Here is a 19,695-nt window from a genome sequence, read left to right as displayed (position 1 = left end):
ATGTTTTATCTGAGATCCCCACCCCAAATGTCTTCCAAATGATAATAATCTCTTCCCTTGCTGGGTCCCTATGGGGTCCTGGAACACTACAATGTCCTGAGAAGTGCACAGGGTTTTGGATAATTCAGGCCGGGGTTCACCTCCCAGCTCTGTCCTTTCACGCAGAGGAACTTCTCAACGTCCTCCCCTGTGAAATGGAGACAGCCACCACCAGAGGGCAGTAGTGAGGAATGCATGAGAAGAGGTGTGTAAGGCCCTGTTGGCTCAGACCTGCCCAAACACCCAGGGAGGGGTCTCATTCCTGATCCCCCACCCCCAGGCCTGTTTCCACTGCCGGCAGCCTGCGGGGACCTTCCCACCCTCAGACCTCATCTTGACAGTTTATCCCTGTCACTGGCCTCATCCCTAGTTTGGCTGGTCCTGCCCCTCCCTGTACCCAGTTAGGACAGTGGGTCTGACGTGTCTCCACCTTCTCATCTCACCCTCAACTTCAAAGGGTCCCCAAAGCTTTCACAACTCTCACACTTCTCCCTCACTGTCATTGGGAATCTCCTCCATTCTAGGGCTTCAAAATCTCCCCAGGCACAGTGGCAGGAGGATCACCTGAGGTCAGGAGTTCGAGATCAGCCTGGCCAACATGGTGAAACCCCGCCTCTACTAAAAATACAAAAATTATCTGGGTGTGGTGGTGGGTGCCTGTAGTCCCAGCTACTTGGGAGGCTGAGGCAGGAGAATCGCTTGAATCTGGGTGGTGGAGGTTGCAGTGAGCTGAGATCGCGCCATTGCACTCCAGCCTGGGCAACAGAGCAAGACCCTGTCTCAAAAAAAAAAAAAAAACTGTATCTTCATGGGAGACCTTTCTCAACACACTGGTTCCTCACAGTCATCTCTGAAACAACCCTAGGAACCAGAGCGCCCCATAGTAACCTGGGCTCCGCCGTGTGATACTGTCCCCCGAAGCTGACCAACCTGATGCAGACATGTGATAGAAGATCATCTCTGGGTCAATAGGCACGTGAAAAAATGCTCAACATAGTTAACTATCAGGAAATGCAAACCAAACTCACGGTGAGATACCACTTCGCACTTGCTAGGATGTTTAAAATTGGAAAGATAAATAATAACAAGGATGTGGAATTTTTTCTTTTTTTTTTTTTTGATACAGGGTCTCACTCTGTCACCCAAGCTGGAGTGCAGTGGCACCTGCAGCCTTGAACTCCCAGGCTCAGTGATCCTCCCACCTCAGCCTCCTGAGTAGCTAGGACCACAGGTGTGTGCCACCCTGCCCAGATAATGTTTTTTGGTAGAGATGGGGTTTCGCCATGTTTCCCAGGCTAGTCTCAAACTCTTGGGCTCAAGTCATCCTCCCGCCTCAGCTTCCCAAAGTGCTGGGATTATAGGCGTGAGACATCATGCCCAGCCTTAATGTTTGGCTATCCTTCCAAAGCTCTATCAACCAGGTTCTCTTCTCTCACGATTCTCTCTGCTAATGATGACTCTATAGCCCGGAAATCATGAGGAATGGCAAGTCCATAAACTTCTGCTGACTGAGTTGCCCAGAGCTGCCCAGTTTCAACTCTTTTGAGACCCTTCCTTGGATTTTCTGACTCACCCCGTAACACCCCAATAAACCCATCATTTTGATTTGTATATCCACACCCACTTCCCTCCAGCCCCACCCCCTCCCTAACCTCTGCCAACCACTAATATTTTCCATTTCTATAATTGTGTCATTTTAAGAGGGTTTTTAATAAACAGAACCATGCAATTCTGTAACCTTTGGGGGCTGGCTTTTTTCCCTCAGCATGATTCCCTGGAGATTCATCCTGGTTGTTTTGTGTATGGGTAGTGTGTTCCTTTTTATTTATTTTTTATTTTATTTTAATTTTTTTGAGATGGAGTCTCACTCTGTTGCCTAGGTTGGCATGCAGTGGTGCGATCTCAGTCACCACAACTTCTGCCTCCTGGGTTCAAGCGATTCTACTGCCTCAGCCTCCCGAGTAGCTGAGATTACAGGCATGCACCACCATGCCTGGCTAATTTTTGTATTTTTAGTAGAGATGGGTTTCACCGTGTTGGTCAGGCTGATCTCGAACTCCTGACCTTAAGTGATCCACCCACCTCAGCCTCCCAAAGTGCTGGGATTACAGGAGTGAGCCACTGTTCCTGGCACATGTTTCATTTTTATAAGAAACTGCCAAACTGTTTTCCAGAGTGGCTGTATGATTTTACATTCTCACCAGACATATATAATTGATCAGTTTCTCTGCATTCTCACTAGCATTTGGTGTTGTCTCTATTTTTCATTTTCTCCATTCTGAGAGGAGTGCAGTGATATCTCATTGTGGTTTTAATTTGCATTTCCCAAATGGCTAATAATAATGTTGAACATCTTTTCTTGTGCTTATTTGCCTTCTGTATATACTCTTCAGTGAAATCTCTTCATGTCTTTTGCCCATTTTCTAATTCTATTCTTGTTTATTAGCTGTTGAGTTTTGAGAGTGCTTCATATTTCTAGTTACTAGTCCTTTTGTCAGGTATGTGGTTTGCAAATATTTTCTCCCAGTCTGTAGCCGTAGCTTGTCTTTTTATCCTCTTTACAAGGTCTTTTGCAGAGCAAAAGCTTTTAATTTTGACGAAGTCCAATATATAAATGTTTCCTTTTATGAATCATGTTTTGGGGGCTAAGTTTAAGAGCTCTTTGCCTCACTCTAGATCCCAAATGTTTTCTCCTGTGCTTCTTTTTTTCTAAAATTTTTATAGAATTGTTTTTAAAATATGAAATGCTTCACAAATTTTTATATCATCCTTACATGGGGCCATGCTAATCTACTCTGTATCATTCCAGTTTTGGTTTATGTGTTGCCAAAGTGAGCACAAAGTCTTATGGTCTTATGTTTACATTTTAGTCTGAGGTTTTGTTTTTTGTTTTTTTTTTTTTTTTGAGACAGGATTTTGCTCTGTCACCCAGGCTGGAATGCAGTGATGCAGTCATAGCTTGCTGCAGTCTCCATCACCCAAGCTCAAGCGATCCTTCCACCACAACCTCCGTAGTAGCTGGGACTACAAGTGTGCCCCACAATGTTCAACAAATTTTTGTATTTTTTGCAGAGACAAGGTCTTGCCATGTTGGTCTCAAACTTCTGGCCTCAAGTGATCCTCCTGCCTTGGCCTCCTAAAGTGCTAGGATGACAGGCATAAGCCACCATGTCTGGTGCTGAGGTGCATTTTAAGTTAATTTTTGTACAATATATGAGACTTATGTCAAAGTTTTGTTGTTTGGTTGATTTGGGGGCCTATAGATGTCCAGTTGCTTCAGCACCATTTGTTGAAAAGACTTGTCTCCATTGATTGCTTTTGCACCTTTGTCAAAAATCAGCTGTCAAAAATAGTTGTGTGGAACTGTTTCTGAGTTCTGTGTTCTGTTCCACTGATCTATGTGCTATTCCTGGGCCAGAACCACACTGTGACCATATAACAGGTTTTGAAATGAGGTAGACTGATTTTTCTCTAAAATTAGCTAAATTTTAATAAACCATCTAAAATTATTCTAGCTATTCTAGTTCCTTTGCCTTTCCACATAAATTTTAGAAAAATTTTGTCAATATTTGCAAGAAATATATTTTGTTGGAATTTTGATAGAAAGTGTGCCAATATGGGAATAATTGACAACTTTATTATGTTTAGTCTTCCAACCCATGAACACAGTTTTACCTCTCAATTTATTTAGATATTCTTTGATTTCCTTCATCAGCATTTTATAGTTTTCAGCATAGAAATCCTATACATGTTTTGTTAGATTTCCACCCAAATATTCCATGTTTTGAGTGATTATAAATGGTATTTTATTTTTAATTTTGGTTTCCATGTGTTCATTAGTATATAGATTCTAGGAATTTTGTGTGTGTGTGTGTGTGTGTGTTTGTGTGTAGATTCTTTGGGACTTTCTACCACATCATTGTATCATCTGCAAATACAGACCATTTTATTTTTGCCTTTCTGAAATGTGTACCTTTTCTTTTCTTTTCTTTCTTGCCTATTACACTGCCTAGAATGTTCAGCTCTATGTTGAATAAGAGTGGTGAGAGTGGGCCGGGCGCGGTGGCTCACGCTTCTAATCCCAGCACTTTGGGAGGCCGAGGCGGGCAGATCACGAGGTCAGGAGATCGAGACCATGGTGAAACCCCGTCTCTACTAAAAATATAAAAAATTAGCCGGGCGCGGTGGCGGGCGCCTGTGACTACAGGCGAGGCTGAGGCAGGAGAATGAGAGGCTGAGGCAGGAGAATGGCGTGAACCCGGCAGGCGGAGCTTGCAGTGAGCCGAGATCACGCCACTGCACTCCAGCCTGGGTGACAGAGCGAGACTCCGTCTCAAAAAAAAAAAGAGTGATGAGAGTGGACATCCTTGCCTTGTTCCCAGTCTTAGAAAGAAAGCATTCCATTTTTCACCATTAAGTATAGTATTAAATGCAGGGTTTTGTAGATGTTCTTAATCAAATTCAGGAAGTTCCCTCTATTCCTAGTTTTCTGAGGGTTTTTGAGACTTTGAGTTTTGTTTCTAATGGAGCTACAAGCTGTAGAGAACTTTATGAAATTGAATACATCCTAGTACAGCCACTTTATATCCAAACTGTTAGGAGTTTTGTATTAGAGAAACCATCAACCTTATATGAGAAGATTATTCGTGTGTGTTAGAATTTGCATCTTAGAGAAAACCCTCATTTTAGAATTGGGTTGAGAAGAAAAAGACCTTGGGTGTATTAATTGCAACTTTTGGCACAACCGTTAGAGCATTTATTTGCATCAAGGTTACATTACTGGGAAATTCATCTTACAGTTAAAAAGGGGAATAAAATGTTTTTTTCTTAAGAATTAATGTAGAAGGGCTGGATATATTTCCAGACACCCACAGTCCAAACTTTTTATCTATTGACACAATTTACAAACCAATAGAATGACACAGAATGAATTAAGTGAGAAATAAAAGATCATATGATCATTTTACAGTGTTCTCCCTGGGCTTCACGGAAAAATTAGGAAGCCACACTAGGTGCAGGTGCTACCAAAGTTAGCAGTCGTTATAGTGTATCCCTGAGAGTCTGAGTCCAGTGAGGTTTGGGGTGGAATGGAAGAACCACCTGTCTCTGCCCCATCTCTACATCCCCTGCTGAGACTTAGAACCAAATACTGCACTCTGACAATGCTCCCAAAACCTCCACCTTTCTTCTTTTTCCTTTTTTTTTTTGTTTGGAGATGGAGTCTCACTCTGTCGATCAGGCTGGAGTGCAGTGGCACAATCTTGGCTCACTGCAGTCTCCAACTCCTGGTTCAAGAGATTCTCATGCGTCAGCCTCCCGCACAGCTAGGACTACAGGTGCGCACCACCATGCCTAGATAATTTTTGTATTTTTAGTAGAGACAGGGTTTCACCCTGTTGGCCAGGCTGGTCCTGAACTCCTGGCCTCAAGTGATCTGCCCGCCTCAGCCTCCCCAAATGCTGGGATTACAGGCGTGAGCCACCGTGCCCAGCCAAACCTCCAGCTTTCTCAGGTGCTCTTGAGATGGTAAAGAAGGAATGAAGTGGAGATCCTCTCCACTGTGAACTGCAGCATTCAGCAATCCTGAGATAACATGCCTCAACTCTCCTCCAGCCGCAGCCGCTCCCAGTTTACCAACAAGGTGAGTGCAAACAATGACTTATACAGAAATTGATCTCATTTTTTAATTTTATTTTTTTAAAAGACAGGGTCTCACTCTGTTGTCCAGTGTACTCCAGGCTGGAGTACAGAGGTGTGATCACAGTTCACTGTAACCTTGATCTCCTGCGTTCAAGGGATCCTTCTGCCTCAGCCACCCGAGAAACTGGACTACAGGTGCATGCTACCATGCCCAGCTAATTTTTAAATTTTTTTTTTGTAGAGATGGGGGTCTTACTTTGTTGCCCAGGCTGTTCTCAAACTCCTGGCCTCAAAAAATCCTCTGGCCTTGGCCTCTCAAAGTGGTGGAATTACAGATGTGAGCCACTGTGCCCAGCCCTTTTAAAATTGTTTATTTTTATTTTTATTTTTAGAGATGGGATCTTGCCACTGTGCTGGGATTCCCAGCCTGCTGGAGTGCAGTGGCTATTCACAGGTGTGATTATAGCACACTGCAGCCTCCAATTCCTGGCCTCAAGCCATCCTCCCACCTCAGCCTCTCGAGTAGCTAAGATTACAGGTGTGCACTATTGCACTTGACCTGATCCATTTAAACAACTGACATTAAGTGGAAAAGGATTAGTGTATAGAACTCAGATCTGCTGTGTCCCAAGCCAGTGCTTGGAACACAGTGGGTATTTAGGGACCTTGAATGAAATAATGAGGAGAATTTTAGTAGCCATTCTCAATCAGAAATGCATAGTTCATTTGTAAATTTTGCACCCCCTCGCCATAAAATAAAATGTGGGATGGGATCAAGAATTTAAATCTTTGAAAGGCACTTCAGCTCTCATTTTGTCCAACCTGTATATGGAGCTAGGATCTCTTTCTGCAGTATTCACAGGTACCAATGGTCCCACCTTGGTCTGCAAAGACCTTTCCACTGATTCACAGTTCTGTTCTTTTGTTCCTTATTTTTTCTTTCTTTCTTTTTTTTTTTTTTTGAGACAGAGTCTCGCTCTGTCGCCCAGGCTGGAGTGCAGTGGCACAATCTCGGCTCACTGCAAGCTCCGCCTCCCGGGTTCACGCCATTCTCCTGCCTCAGCCTGTCCGAGTAGCTGGGACTACAGGCGCCCGCCACCACGCCCGGCTAATTTTTTTTGTATTTTTAGTAGAGACAGGGTTTCACCGTGGTCTCGATCTCCTGACCTCGTGATCCGCCCGCCTCGGCCTCCCAAAGTGCTGGGATTACAAGCGTGAGCCACCGCTCCCGGCCTATTTTTTCTTTATATCAAACTTAAATAATCTATCCTCCAATTCTCAAACCCCAATCTTAGTTATGCATCATGAGGCTTTTGGAGAAAACCTGCCTAATGGTCTGTCTCCCTTCCTGTGTATTCAACCTCCCCTTTTCAGCTGGCATTTTGCATGAGCACTGAATCATGGTCAGGTCTTTCAGCTTGCTGGGGAAGCTCCTTACACCCCTTGTCCTTTCTTCACCTCTCACCTTCTCTCTCCTCTTCACAACCAATCCTCTTGAAGGACACTTATTATCTCCACTTATCCCTCCCACTACCCAACTCTCCTTAGTCTGGCCTCAACCCCAACCCAAACCCTTGAATTGCTCTATGACAGATTAGCAGTGATGCACCTCAGACCTTATCTTACTGGTGGACTTGGAAGCATGGATGTATGTGACACCCTAGGCTTCTGAGGACCCTGTCTTCAGGGTCATCTGAACTGACTTTAAGGGCTGGGCACAGTGGCTTATGCCTGTAATCCCAGCACTTCAGGAGGCCGAGGTGGGTAGATCACCTGAGGTCGGGAGTTGGACATCAGCCTGGCCAACATGGTGAAACCCCATCTGTACTCAAAATACAAAATTAGGCTGGGTGCGGTGGCTCATGCCTGTAATCCTAGCACAGTGGGATGCCAAAGTGGGTGGATCACCTGAGGTTAGGAGGTCAAGACCAGCCTGACCAACATTGTGAAACCCCATCTCTACTAAAAACACAAAAATTAGCCAGGCATGGTGGCAGGCACCTGTAATCCCTGCTACTCAGGAGGCTGAGGCAGGAGAATCTCTTGAACCCAGGAGGCAGAGATTGCAGTGAGCTGAGATAGCACCATTGCACTCCAGCCTGGGCAACAAGAGCAAAACTCCACCTCAAAAAACAAACAAACAGGCCAGGCGCAGTGGCTTACGCCTGTAATCCCAGCACTTTGGGAGGCCGAGGTGGGCAGATCACGAGATCAGGAGATCGAGACCATCCTGGCTAACACGGTGAAACCCCGTGTCTACTAAAAATACAAAAATTAGCTGGGCCTGGTGGCAGGCACCTGTAGTCCCAGCTACTTGGGAGGCTGAGGCAGGAGAATGGCATGAACCCAGGAGGCAGAGCTTACAGTGAGCCAAGATTGCACCTCTGCACTCCAGCCTGGATGACAGAGTGAGACTCTGTCTCAAAAACAAACAAACAGACAAACAAAATTAGCTGGGCATGATGGCAGGTGCCTATAATCCCAGCTACTTGGGAGGCTGAGGCAGGAGAATCGCTTGAACCCAGGAGGCGGAGGTTGCAGTGAGCCAAGATCGCGCCATTGCACTCCAGCCTGGGCAACAAAAGCAAAACTCCATCTCAAAAACAAACAAAAAACTGGCTTTAGGGACATCACTCTCCTGGTTTCTTCCAACTGCTCTGGCTCCATCGTGTCTTGTTGCCCAGCTGGTTCCTCTTCTTCTGTCCTCTCTTAAAAAACAAACAACAGGCTGGGTGCAGTGGTTCACACCTGTAATCGCAGCACTTTGGGAGGCCAAAGTGGGCAGATCACCTGAGGTCAGGAGTTTGAGACCAGCCTGACCAACATGGTGAAATACCGTTTCTACTGAAAATACAAAAATTAACCAGGTGTGGTGGCACATGCCTGTAGTCCCAGCTACTCGGGAGGCAGAGGCAGGACAATTGCTTGAACCCGGGAGGCAGAGGTTGCAGTGAGCCGAGATTGTGCCACTGCACTCCAGCCTGGCTGACAAAGCAAGACTGTCTCAGTTGGGCGTGGTGGCTCACGCCTGTAATCCCAGCACTTTGGGAGGCCGAGGTGGGCGGATCACGAGGTCAGGAGATCGAGACCATCCTGGCTAACACGGTGAAACCCCGTCTCTACCAAAAATACAAAAAATTAGCCAGGTGAGGTGGCAGGCGCCTTTAGCCCTAGCTACTCTGGAGGCTGAGGCAAGAGAATGGCGTGAACCCCAGGGGGCAGAGCCTGCAGTGAGCTGAGATTGCGCCACTGCACTCCAGCCTAGGCGACAGCAAGACTCCGTCTCAAAAAAAAAAGACTGTCTCAAACAACAACAACAACAACAACAACAACAAATCGTACCTTAGCGATCTGTTCTGGGCCCTCTTTTCTTCTCATTTTACACACTTTTCCTAGGTGACCTGTCTATACCCATAATTTCAGTTGCCAACTGTTGTGCCAGTGAATCCTGAAACCATAATTCCAGGACTTGCACAGAGGAGGATTCACTATCTGTTGAATAACAAAGTGGATGAGTCTGGGTACGGTGGCTCATGCCTTTAATCGCAATACTTTGGGAGGCAGAGGTGAGAGGTTCGCTTGATCCCAGGAGTTCCAGACTAGCCTGTGTGACACAGTGAGACCCCGGTCTCTACAAAAAATACAAAAATGAGCTGGGCATGGTGGCTCATGCTTGTGGTCTCAGCTACTTGGGAGGCTGAGATGGGAGACTCACCTAACCCTGGAGGTCAAGGCTGCTTGTGAGCTGGATGCCACTGCACTCCAGCCTGGGTGACATGGTGAGACCCTGTCAAAAAAAAAAAAAAAAGGATGAAACCTGTAACTTCAGCCAAAGCCTAGATGCTGAGACTCATTCCTTTCTCCTGTCCTGTTCCAGCCTGCTCCTCTCTCTAGAATAGATTGCTGCCTATTCTAAATGGTCTTCCTGCCTCCAATCCTGCTCCTTCCCCAACCATCTCCACGCAGCTCCATGTGCAATTTTTTTCTTTCTTCCTTCCTTCCTTCCCTCCTTCCTTCCTTCCTTCCTTCCTTTTTTTTTTTTTTTGAGATGGAGTCTACCTCTGTCACCCAGGCTGGAGTGCAATGGCATGATCTTGGCTCACTGCAACCTCTGTCTCCCGGGTTCAAATGATTCTCCTGCCTCAGCCTCACAAGTAGCTGGGATTAAAGGTGCCCGCCACCATGCCTAGCTATTTTGTGTGTGTGTGAGTGTGTGTATTTTTAGTAGAGATAGGGTTTCACCATGTTGGCCAGGCTGGTCTTGAACTCCTGACCTCAAGTGATCTGCCTGCCTCGGCCTCCCAAAGTGCTGGGATTGCAGGTGTGAGCCACTGCACCCAGCCTCCACATGCAATTTCAAAAAGAAATTTTGGTCCCACCACTTGCTTGTTTAAGGTTGTTCAAAGACCCCAAGAGCTTTTTTTTTTTTTTTTTTTGAGACAGAGTCTAGCTCTGTTGCCCAGGCTGGAATGCAGTGGAGCAATCTCGGCTCACTGCAACCTCCACCTCCCAGCTTCAAGCAATTCTCCTGCCTCAGCCTCCCAAGTAGCTGGGATTACAGCCGCCCACCACCACGCCCAGCTAATTTTTGTATTTTTAGTAGAGATGGGGTTTCACCATATTGGCCAGGCTGGTCTCGAACTCCTGACCTCGTGATCCTCCCGTCTCAGCTTCCCAAAGTGCTGGGATTACAAGCATGAGCCACCACGCCTGGCCCCGAGAGCTCTTTCTGGCCTGCCCTACTCCTACCTCCCCAGCCTCATCTCTCATGAGCTCCCTCTTCACTTCTCATTCCTCTCATGCTGAGTTTCTCTCAGCTGTCTGGCCCCCGGCCCTTTGCACAGGATGGTCCTGCTCTCTGAATGCTCTTCTTTTCCCATGTTGCCTGGCTCCCTCCTACTCATTCCTCAGGTCATTTCCTCGGGAGCTCTGTCCCTGCCCTGCCCTTCCTCAGTTCCTGTACCACCCGATGCTACGGAACTTACACACTGCGTTGCAATTACATATTTACATAAGTGTTTTGCTCACTAGCCTGTAGGTTCTGTGTGGGTAGGACTAGAGACTATTTCTAGCCTGTTCATCTTTTTGTATTCTCATATATAAATATAACTCATCACCTCCTGACATTTGAGCCCTTCTGCTGATCCAAGTAAACAGTACTTAACACAGAGCTGTGTACACAGTAGATGCTCAATGTGTTGAGTGGAAGAATCAATGACTCTTCCCCAGGGAGAATGGCATCAGTTCTTTTTTTTTCTTTTTTTGAGACGGAGTCTCGCTCTGTCGCCCAGGCTGGAGTGCAGTGGCGCAATCTCGGCTCACTGCAAGCTCCGCCTCCTGGGTTCATGCCATTCTCCTGCCTCAGCCTCTCTGAGTAGCTGGGACTACAGGCGCCCGCCACCACGCCCGGCTAATTTTTTGTATTTTTAGTAGAGACGGGTTTCACCGTGGTCTCGATCTCCTAAACTCGTGATCCGCCCGGCTCAGCCTCCCAAAGTGCTGGGATTACAAGCGTGAGCCACCGCGCCCGGCCGAATGGCATCAGTTCTAACATGGATGGCTGGGCTGTCCCATGTGATTTGAGCAGTTTTAGATTTACACCAGGAGGGAGTGCTGTCCGCCATAACCCTGGGTACTTACTGTCCTCCCTTTCCTGGAAGAAGTGTCCCCACATTAAGCATAGACATGCGGAATGGAGCCTGCATTATTAAAATAGGGCTTCCTTCTTTATTGTCTGAGTGGCCTCCAGGGAAGTCATGATAGGGGACAACCATTGTCAAACTAAAAAAAATTCACTGGGGCCTAAAACATCACCAGCCCAGGTCCAGGACAGAGAGGTGGGGGAGACAAGGCTCATTCATGTGCATAGCAGAGCACACAGGAAGTTTCAGAGGACTGAGCTCAGTGGCTGTGGCAGTATGATGGTGACATCACAGGGCTGGCAGTTAAGGCTGTATCAATAGGGATGTAATGGAGCAAGCAACAGGATACCCCTGATAGACACTGATTGATAGAGCCAGATTTTGTCTCAAAAAAAAAAAAAAAAAAAAAAAAAAAGGCTGAATTTGGCTGGGTGTGGTGGCTCACATTTTGGAATCCTAGGACTTTAGGAAACCAAGGTGGGCAGATTACTTGAGACCAGCCTGGGAAACATTGCGAGACTCTGTCTTAAAAAAGAAAGAAGCTGAATTAAATCCATTCTTCTTTAGTTCCATTGGGCAAAATTACAGCCAAAAGTGTTACAGGAAATTGCATAAATAAGAGCCTTTTAAAAAGGATTTGTTTATCATATTAATAACAAGGCTCATGATAAAAAAAATAAAGCCGCCTTACCATTTTACTCTTATTATTTCTTGAGACAGGGTCTCACTTCTGTCACCCAGGCTGGAGTGCAATGGCGTGATTTTGGCTCACTGCAACCTCCACCTTCTGGGCTCAAGTGATTTTCCTGCCTTAGCCTCCTGAGTAGCTGGGACTAGAGGTGCACACCACTGTGCCTGGCCAATGTTTCTGTTTTTTATAGATATGGGGTTATGCCATGTTGCCCAGGCTGGTCTTGAACTCGTGAGCTCAAGCAATCCACCTGCCTTGGCCTCCCAAAGTGTTGGGATTTATAGGAGTGAGCCACTGTGCCTGGTCTGCCTTACTATTTTAGAGATAAAAAAATTGTTTTTTTTTGTTTTTTTTTTTTGAAACGGAGTCTAGCTCTGTCCCAGGCTTGAGTGCAGTGGCGGCATCTTGGCTCACTGCAATCTCTGCCTCCCGGCTTCAAGCTATTCTCCTGCCTCAGCCTCCCGAGTAGCTGGGATTACAGGCGCGTGCCACCATGCCCAACTAATTTTTGTATTTTTAGTAGAGACGGGGTTTCACCATGTTGGCCAGGCTGGTCTCGATCTCCTGACCTCGTGATCCGCCTGCCTCAGCCTCCCATAGTGCTGGGATTACAGGTATGAGCCACCACACCCGGCCAAATTTCTGTTTTTCAAAGATGGAATACATTGCCTTATAAGGAGTGGGGTCCCCATCACCAAGGTATCCAACAAGTAAGGTGTTTCAGCATCAGCCAAGGGACTAGATGTGATCTGGTTTCTTCCAGCCCAGAGTGCCTGCCTTTCACTGCATATTAGAAGTTTCCATAAATGTCTGGAGATACCAACTTTGTTAACTCCAGATTGGTAAGTTCTGATTTTTGAGAGTCCAGACCTCTTGTATTGATTTGTATAATCTGCTGCCATTTTAGCCCTCTGCGCCTCAAAATGAAACAATTCTGGTGAGATTGGAAGGGAGATGGGAATTAATATAATTAATATAATGTGAAAGAGAAATACAGTTTGGAATAACTGACTTACACAGATCACAAAACAGATAGGAAGCAAACCAGGACTTGATTCTGTTCTCCAGACTTGAGCTCCCAAGTCCTCCTTTTAATCTCATCAATCTCGTGTCCAAACACCAGACCGTGAGGGGAGTGAAGCACCTGACTGCCATTCTCAGTCCAGGTTTTCACAACTCATTTGTTTAGTGTTAGGGGTTGAATTGTGCCCCCCTAAAATCCGTATGTTGAAGTCCTAACCCCCAGTACCTCAGAATGTGACTGTATTCAGAAACAGGGTCATTACAGACGTAAATAGTTAAGATGAGGTCATTAGGGTGGGCCTTAATCCCAGACGACTGGTGTCCTTAGAAAAAGGGCAGTTGGGCAGGATGCAGTGGCTCATGCCAGCAATCCCAGTGACTCAGGAGGCTGAAGCAGGAAGATCACCCAAGCCCAGGAGTTCGCAGCTACAGTGAGCTATGACCACGCCACTGCACTACAGACTGGGTGACTGAGAGAGACCCTGTCTCAAAAAAAAAAAAAAAAAGAAAAAGGAAAAGGGGCTGGGCACAGTGGCTCACACCTGTAATCCTAGCACTTAGGGAGGCTGAGGCAGGCGGATCACCTGAGGTCAGGAGTTCGAGACCAGCCTGGCCAACATGGTGAAACCCCCTCTCTACTAAAAATACAAAAATTAGCTGGGTGTGGTGGTACAAACCTGTAATCCCAGCTGCTCGGGAGGCTGAGACAGGAAAATCACTTGAACCCAGGAGGCAGAGGTTACAGTGAGCCGAAATCACGCCATTGCACTCCAGCCTGGGCCACAAAAGCGCGACTCTGTCTCAAAAAAAAAGGGCAGTTTGGACATAGACACACACATACACAGGGAAAACTCCATGTGAGGTGACACATGGAGAAGAGGGCCATCCCCAGCCAAGGAGAAAGGCCTGGAGCAGCCTCAGAAGGAACCCATCCTGCTGACACCTAGATCTTGGACTTGTAGCCACCAGAACTGTGAGACAATCAATTTGTTGTTTAAGCCACTCAGTGTGTGTTACTTTGTCATAGTGGCCCCAGGAAACGAATACATTTGGTGATTGAGGAAACATTCATTGTGTGCCAGTGTACTGGGCCCAGCAAGAGGAATCAGACACATGGCCCAGAGTGCTATCTGGCAGGGGAGACAGGACAGGGAGCAGAGCAGCCACTGCCAGGGCCAGAACGAGTCATCAAGGTCATCCAACGAGAAATCCAGGGAAGGAAGCCTCCTGCCTGCCAGGCTGTCTGGGGCTAATGCCTTTGCTCTGGTTCTTGAACACTGGGATGGATTTTTCTGGTGCAGGTAGGGAGAGACAGAGGAGGTAGCATGAACAAAGTCAAAGTGTGACAATATGCAGATGGTCAGCTAGGGCATGTGGGGACCATGTGAAAAGAAGGCTGAAAGGTGGATTGAGAGCAGGTTAGTGGGGGAAACGATGCCAGGAGTGCTCTGCAGGCCCTGGGAAGTCACAGAAAGTTCCTGAGCTAGGAGCCGCTGAGAGCACCAGCTGTGTGGTCACTTGAGCAGTGATGGAGGACAAGCGGGGGGTGGCGGGCCGGCACTGAGGGCTCTCAGGTGGTCAGTAATGCAGACCCAGGAGAAGCTGTCAGTGGGAACTTGGATTTCCTCAGCCTCATTTCTTTTGTCTCCCACTTGCTGAAAACACCTGCACTGTGAAGAGCTCTAGGTTTCAGAAATTCCCATCCACTGAGACAAGCTTTGCCTAAATGGAGTGGTCCTAGCAGTCCCGTTAGCTACCTCACCCCCAGCCTTTCCCAAGAGTAGCATAAGGCAGGCAGGGAAAGAAGTCACCCTTGATCTGCACTCTGGGACCTTGCAAGTGACCCTGAGCCTCAGTTCCCTTGTCTGAAAGATGGGGTCAGATTCTCACACTGCCTCCTTTGAACAAGACAATGAATGTGCAAGAGCCTATAAACTGCAGTGAGCCACGGACACATCAGGGGCCATCATTCCCTTTGTCAGAAGCAGGGCTCAGGCAGGTCAGTGGCTGGTCAGGACTGAGCTTGGCAGGATGGTTGTAGGTAGGATCTGGACAGGTAGCTGTAGGGGGAACTAGGTGGCTACAGAAGCAGGAAACAATGGCCCCATGTTCTGGCAGGAAGGGAGCCTAAGGGCAGATTGGGCCCTGACCCAGTCACTGGAATGGACAAAGCCAGGGTTGGATGGGAATTCCCACTCTTGGGGCTGGCAGGTCCCTTCACCCACTGTCAGACTCCCCAGCGCCAGGTCACTCACTCTGCGCAGACGCTGGCTTCTGACCCACACATTGCTACTGTGACTCCCAGGTGCAGCTGGTCTAGCACCAGCTATGCAGAACCACTTCCAGGGATTTCTCATGTGCTCAGGCCCTGGCTGGATGCACAGTAGTGCAGTCTATCACCGACAGAGGCCCATGGCATAGGCTGTCCCCAGCTCTCCTCAAGTTACTCCTCATGGGTATCCTGCCCTGTCATGCTTATCGACTCAGAGAGTGGGCAGGGCTCTCACAATTTATAAATGAGAAAACTGAGTTCCAAGAAGCAAAGGGTCTTTTGCAAGTTCTCTAAGATGGTATATGACAGGGCTGCCTCCCACGGTGTGAAATTATCGTAAGAGTTGTAGTTGTATTATTTTTTTTTTGAGATGGAATTTAACTCTTGCTGCCCAGGCTGGAGTGCAGTGATGCAATCTTGGCTCACTGCAACCTCTGTCTCCTGGGTTCAAGCGATTCTTCTGCCTCAGCCTCCCAAGTAGCTGGGATTACAGGCGCCCACCACCATGCCTGGCTAATTTTTTCTATTTTTAGTAGAGATGGGGTTTCACCCTGTTGGCCAGGCTGGTCTCGAACTCCTGATCTCAGGTGATCCACCACCTCAGCCTCCCAAAGTGCTGGGATCACAGGCGTGAGGCACTGTGCCCGGCCGGTTGTCAGTATTTACAGTGCTCACTGTTTGCCTGTGTCCCTAAGCATTTTATGGTTCCAAATCTGAAAACTTTAGTTCTGTTCTCGCCCTGTCCTGAACCTTTGGAAACAATGAGTCTTGTTAGCTAGTGTCTACCTTGCTCCCTGCTTTGGCTAAGGGAGAAATAGGTCCACTGACTTTCTCATCAGAACTGAGCCAAGAGCAAGGGCCCTAGGGAGGGACATATGGCGACATACAGCAGCTTTGGGTTTGGGCAGAGCTGGGTTTGGATCCCAGCCTGGTCACCATTACTAGCTACATGGCATTGGGTAGGGCACTTCACCTCTAAATCCTTCAGTTTCCACATCCATAAAAGGGGATTATAGGTTATTCTTCAGGGAAGTTGAAGACTAAATTCCTCTCAATAAATGGCCATCGATGGCAGATATATGTACTAACCTGCATCTGTAACGCTACTAGATGACTGACTAGTCTGACCAACTTATGTATATACCTGTGGCAATTTCTGGAAGACACCTCCTTCACTGAAGTCAGCACAGCTCTTATCTGGCCCCCTGCTACTACTGGTCTATCCTTTTCAATTCCATCAGCCTAAACATAGCTCTGACATTTTCTACTAGCCCAAACCCTTACCTACTCCTTGAGAGGGTAACTGGGAGTAAGAGCATGAAATACTATTAGTATCCCTGTTGCTGGTTAGGCTCACAGCGAACCACATGCAGATTTGTACAGCTGAAACAACCTGCAGGCTCACTTAGCTTGGGCCTCGGAGTTTCAGTTGAGGAACTGGAGGCTCACAGAGGGGAAGTGACAGAGGGGGAGCAAATACCATTCAGTGGCCAGGTTGAGGCTAGAATATACATCTCTAGATTCTCAGTTTGAGGCCTCCCTCACCATACCTCCACTCTTCCTCTGCCAGGGCTGGTGCTGGGGAGTGCTGTCTTAAACATAGAGACCCCAGGCCCCTCCAGGCCAAGGGTCAAGTCCCCTTAATCGGAAATAGAGTTAACTCTGGCCAGGTGCAGTGGCTCATGCCTGTAATCCCAGCACTTTGGGAGTTCAAGTCAGGAGGATCACTTGAGCCCAGGGGTTTGAAACCAGCCTGTGCAACATAGTGAGACCTCCTCTCTACCAAAAATATTTAGCCAGGCATGGTGGCATGCACCTACAGTCCCAGTTACTCAGCTGAGGTGGGAGGATTGTTTGTGCCCAGTTCGAGCATGCAGTGAACCATGATTGTGCCAGTGTATTCCAGCTTGGGCGACAGAGTCAGACCGTCTCCAACAACAAAAAGCAATAGAGTAAGAGTATTTTCTCCATATGCCCTCCCAACACCCCTGGGACAAGTTATAAAATACCCACTTGATCAGAGATTATCAAGCTGACCTAATTGGCTCTGAGAACTTCCACACTCACTGCAATCTTGGTGGTTTTCCTGCAGAGCAACTTTGGCTGGCTGCAGCTTAAGTCTACTAGTAACTTCCAAACTGTTGACCCTTTCCAAACTGTCAACACAGCGGTATCATCAGGCTCATTAAAATTGATGTCAGCACAATGCAACAGAGCTGGAGAAAACTGGAAGGTCATAGCATAGTGTACAACCACTTTGTACTTCTGTCTCACCTTTCTCTGGCGATGGGGTAGGTAGTGTAGCCCAAATAGGAATGCCAGGAACAGGATGACTCAGCTCTCCTGTATCTGTCCTGGAGTATGTAGCAGGAGTCCTGGTGGTGGTGATACAGGAGCGGGTAGGGTGCAGTATCTTACACAAGGTGGTTTGTGCATTTCCACGCTGGCCACTATCATTCTTCAGGTGCTGGACTCCTGAAACAGGAGTGAACTAAAGGTAAGAGCAGAGGTTGAAAACAAGGCACCATGGGCCGGGCACAGTGGCTCACGCCTGTAATTCCAGCACTTTGGGAGGCCGAGGTGGGTAGATCACCTGAGGTCAGGAGTTCAAGACCAGCCTGACCAGTATGGTGAAACCTCGTCTCTACTAAAAATACAAAAATTAGCCAGGCGTGGTGGCGGCTACTCGGGAGGCTGAGACAGGAGAATTGCTTGAACCTGGGAGGCAGAGGTTGCAGTGAGCCGATATTGTGCCACTGCACTTCAGCCTGGGTGACAGCGAAGACTCCATCTCCAAAAAAAAAAAAGAAAATGGCTTCAAAAAGATGGCATACCAATGTATCACACATGTAGGTGTGTATGTAGAACACACCTCCACCAACCTCGGAGCAGCTAGTCAGGACCAGTCATCTAGCCCATCATAGCTGCCACCCAGCTCAGACATTTTATAACTCAATTTACCGCAGAAGCTGGAAGCAAACCCTCTCAATGTTCTCCTTCAGATGGGAGACAACTCCAAAAATAGTCTGCTGTGTGACCTCATCACCAAACAGCTTGCTTCTCTGAGGACCATGTCAAAGGCATCTTCACTGGCCACATATAGGTGACATCAACATTTTACTATAATGCACAAAAAGGCTTTGACCTTCAAGGCCCCCTACAAGGGCCCAAATGACTTGTCCAGTATTATCATCTATTCATGTGTCGTCAAATCTACTTGTATCTAACTGTACTCAGCAGTTTCCTACCTTTAACCTCTGCTTACCAAGATACTCCCTTCTTTCTCTATTCCTATTTATAGACGCTATTCACACTTGCATGTGCAGCTGAAGTACTTTCTTTTCTAAGAAGCTTCCCTCCCTCCAGGTTGGGTGCCACCTCTCTAGCCTGAGCTACACTAAAACTTACCTAAACCTCTTGCTCCTAGGTCCTAGTAAATATTACTTGTGTTGATGTCTTTTCTTCCTGACTAGTTTACTATGAGCACCAAGGGCTGGCTTGTCTCTTTAACCCAATTCCCTTCCCTTTTGACCAGCCAATAAGCCTGGCATATCCTACAGGCTTGGTAAGATACTGGAAAGTTCTGTAAACTTAAAAAAAAAAAAAAAAAAAAAACAACTAAAAAATAAAACAAAACAGGAAAAATAATCACTCAAAGTTACTGTGTTTGATATTTCACAAATAAGCAAAACCTTAAGGACACACCTAGGCTACAGAAGAAACCATTTTACAATGTATTGAAGGTTTGCCAAAATGGCCTTATGGTTGGGGAAAATGACATAACACCTGTAAAATCAGAAATCAAATTTTCTTGGATTTTCTTTGCAAAAAAGAAACTCCATCTTAAAGTCTATGGGAGATTTTGATTTTAAAGTACAGTATTTGGGGGCTCCATAGAGACTGTGACTTGTTATAAATTCAAATTAGATTCCAATTGTACATATTACATTTACATGCATCAAAACTCTCACTCATTCCAGTAGCTATAAGCTAAAATTTACTAAAACAATCCTTAAATCTTCCACTATAAAAAACTGTATTGATAATGCAGTCATACATCTATTTTCGCTAAATGGTTAATCACTGAATACAGACAGAATATCCTCCTTTCTCAAATCCCTTTAAGATCTGTAAGAATAGAGAACATTTCCATCTTCTGGAAAACCTGAGTTGACCTCAGGCAGTGTCTACCCACTGCTTGGTGAGGCTTTTCACATGACATTCCCCCTTTTCACGCCTGCCTTGACAACAAACCATACTGTGTTCACCCATCAGTCAAACCCTACATGTTTCAGCCTAGTGGAAAGCCCGTTTTTCCCTTCAGACCTTCCTGTCAGAAAGGGTCACAGAACATCAGTGCTACAAGTGACTTCAGAAGCCATTTGGTC

The 19,695-nt window shown here is 46.8% G+C and overlaps 1 non-coding gene across 1 annotated transcript; it reads right to left on the bottom strand.

Annotated features, from left to right (window-relative positions):
* Positions 1-2,772: 2,772 nt before the first annotated feature.
* On the bottom strand, positions 2,773-2,878 carry LOC116475976 (U6 spliceosomal RNA). The gene has a single exon (XR_004250065.1). It is a non-coding gene; the product is annotated as a U6 spliceosomal RNA (small nuclear RNA).
* Between the last annotated feature and the right edge of the window lie 16,817 nt (positions 2,879-19,695).

Source organism: Hylobates moloch, unplaced genomic scaffold (assembly GCF_009828535.3).
Source record: "Hylobates moloch isolate HMO894 unplaced genomic scaffold, HMol_V3 SCAFFOLD_10, whole genome shotgun sequence".
Lineage (NCBI taxonomy): Eukaryota > Metazoa > Chordata > Mammalia > Primates > Hylobatidae > Hylobates > Hylobates moloch.
The sequence above is the reverse complement of the archived record's forward strand: the minus strand, read 5'-3'. Positions and strand labels throughout refer to the sequence as shown.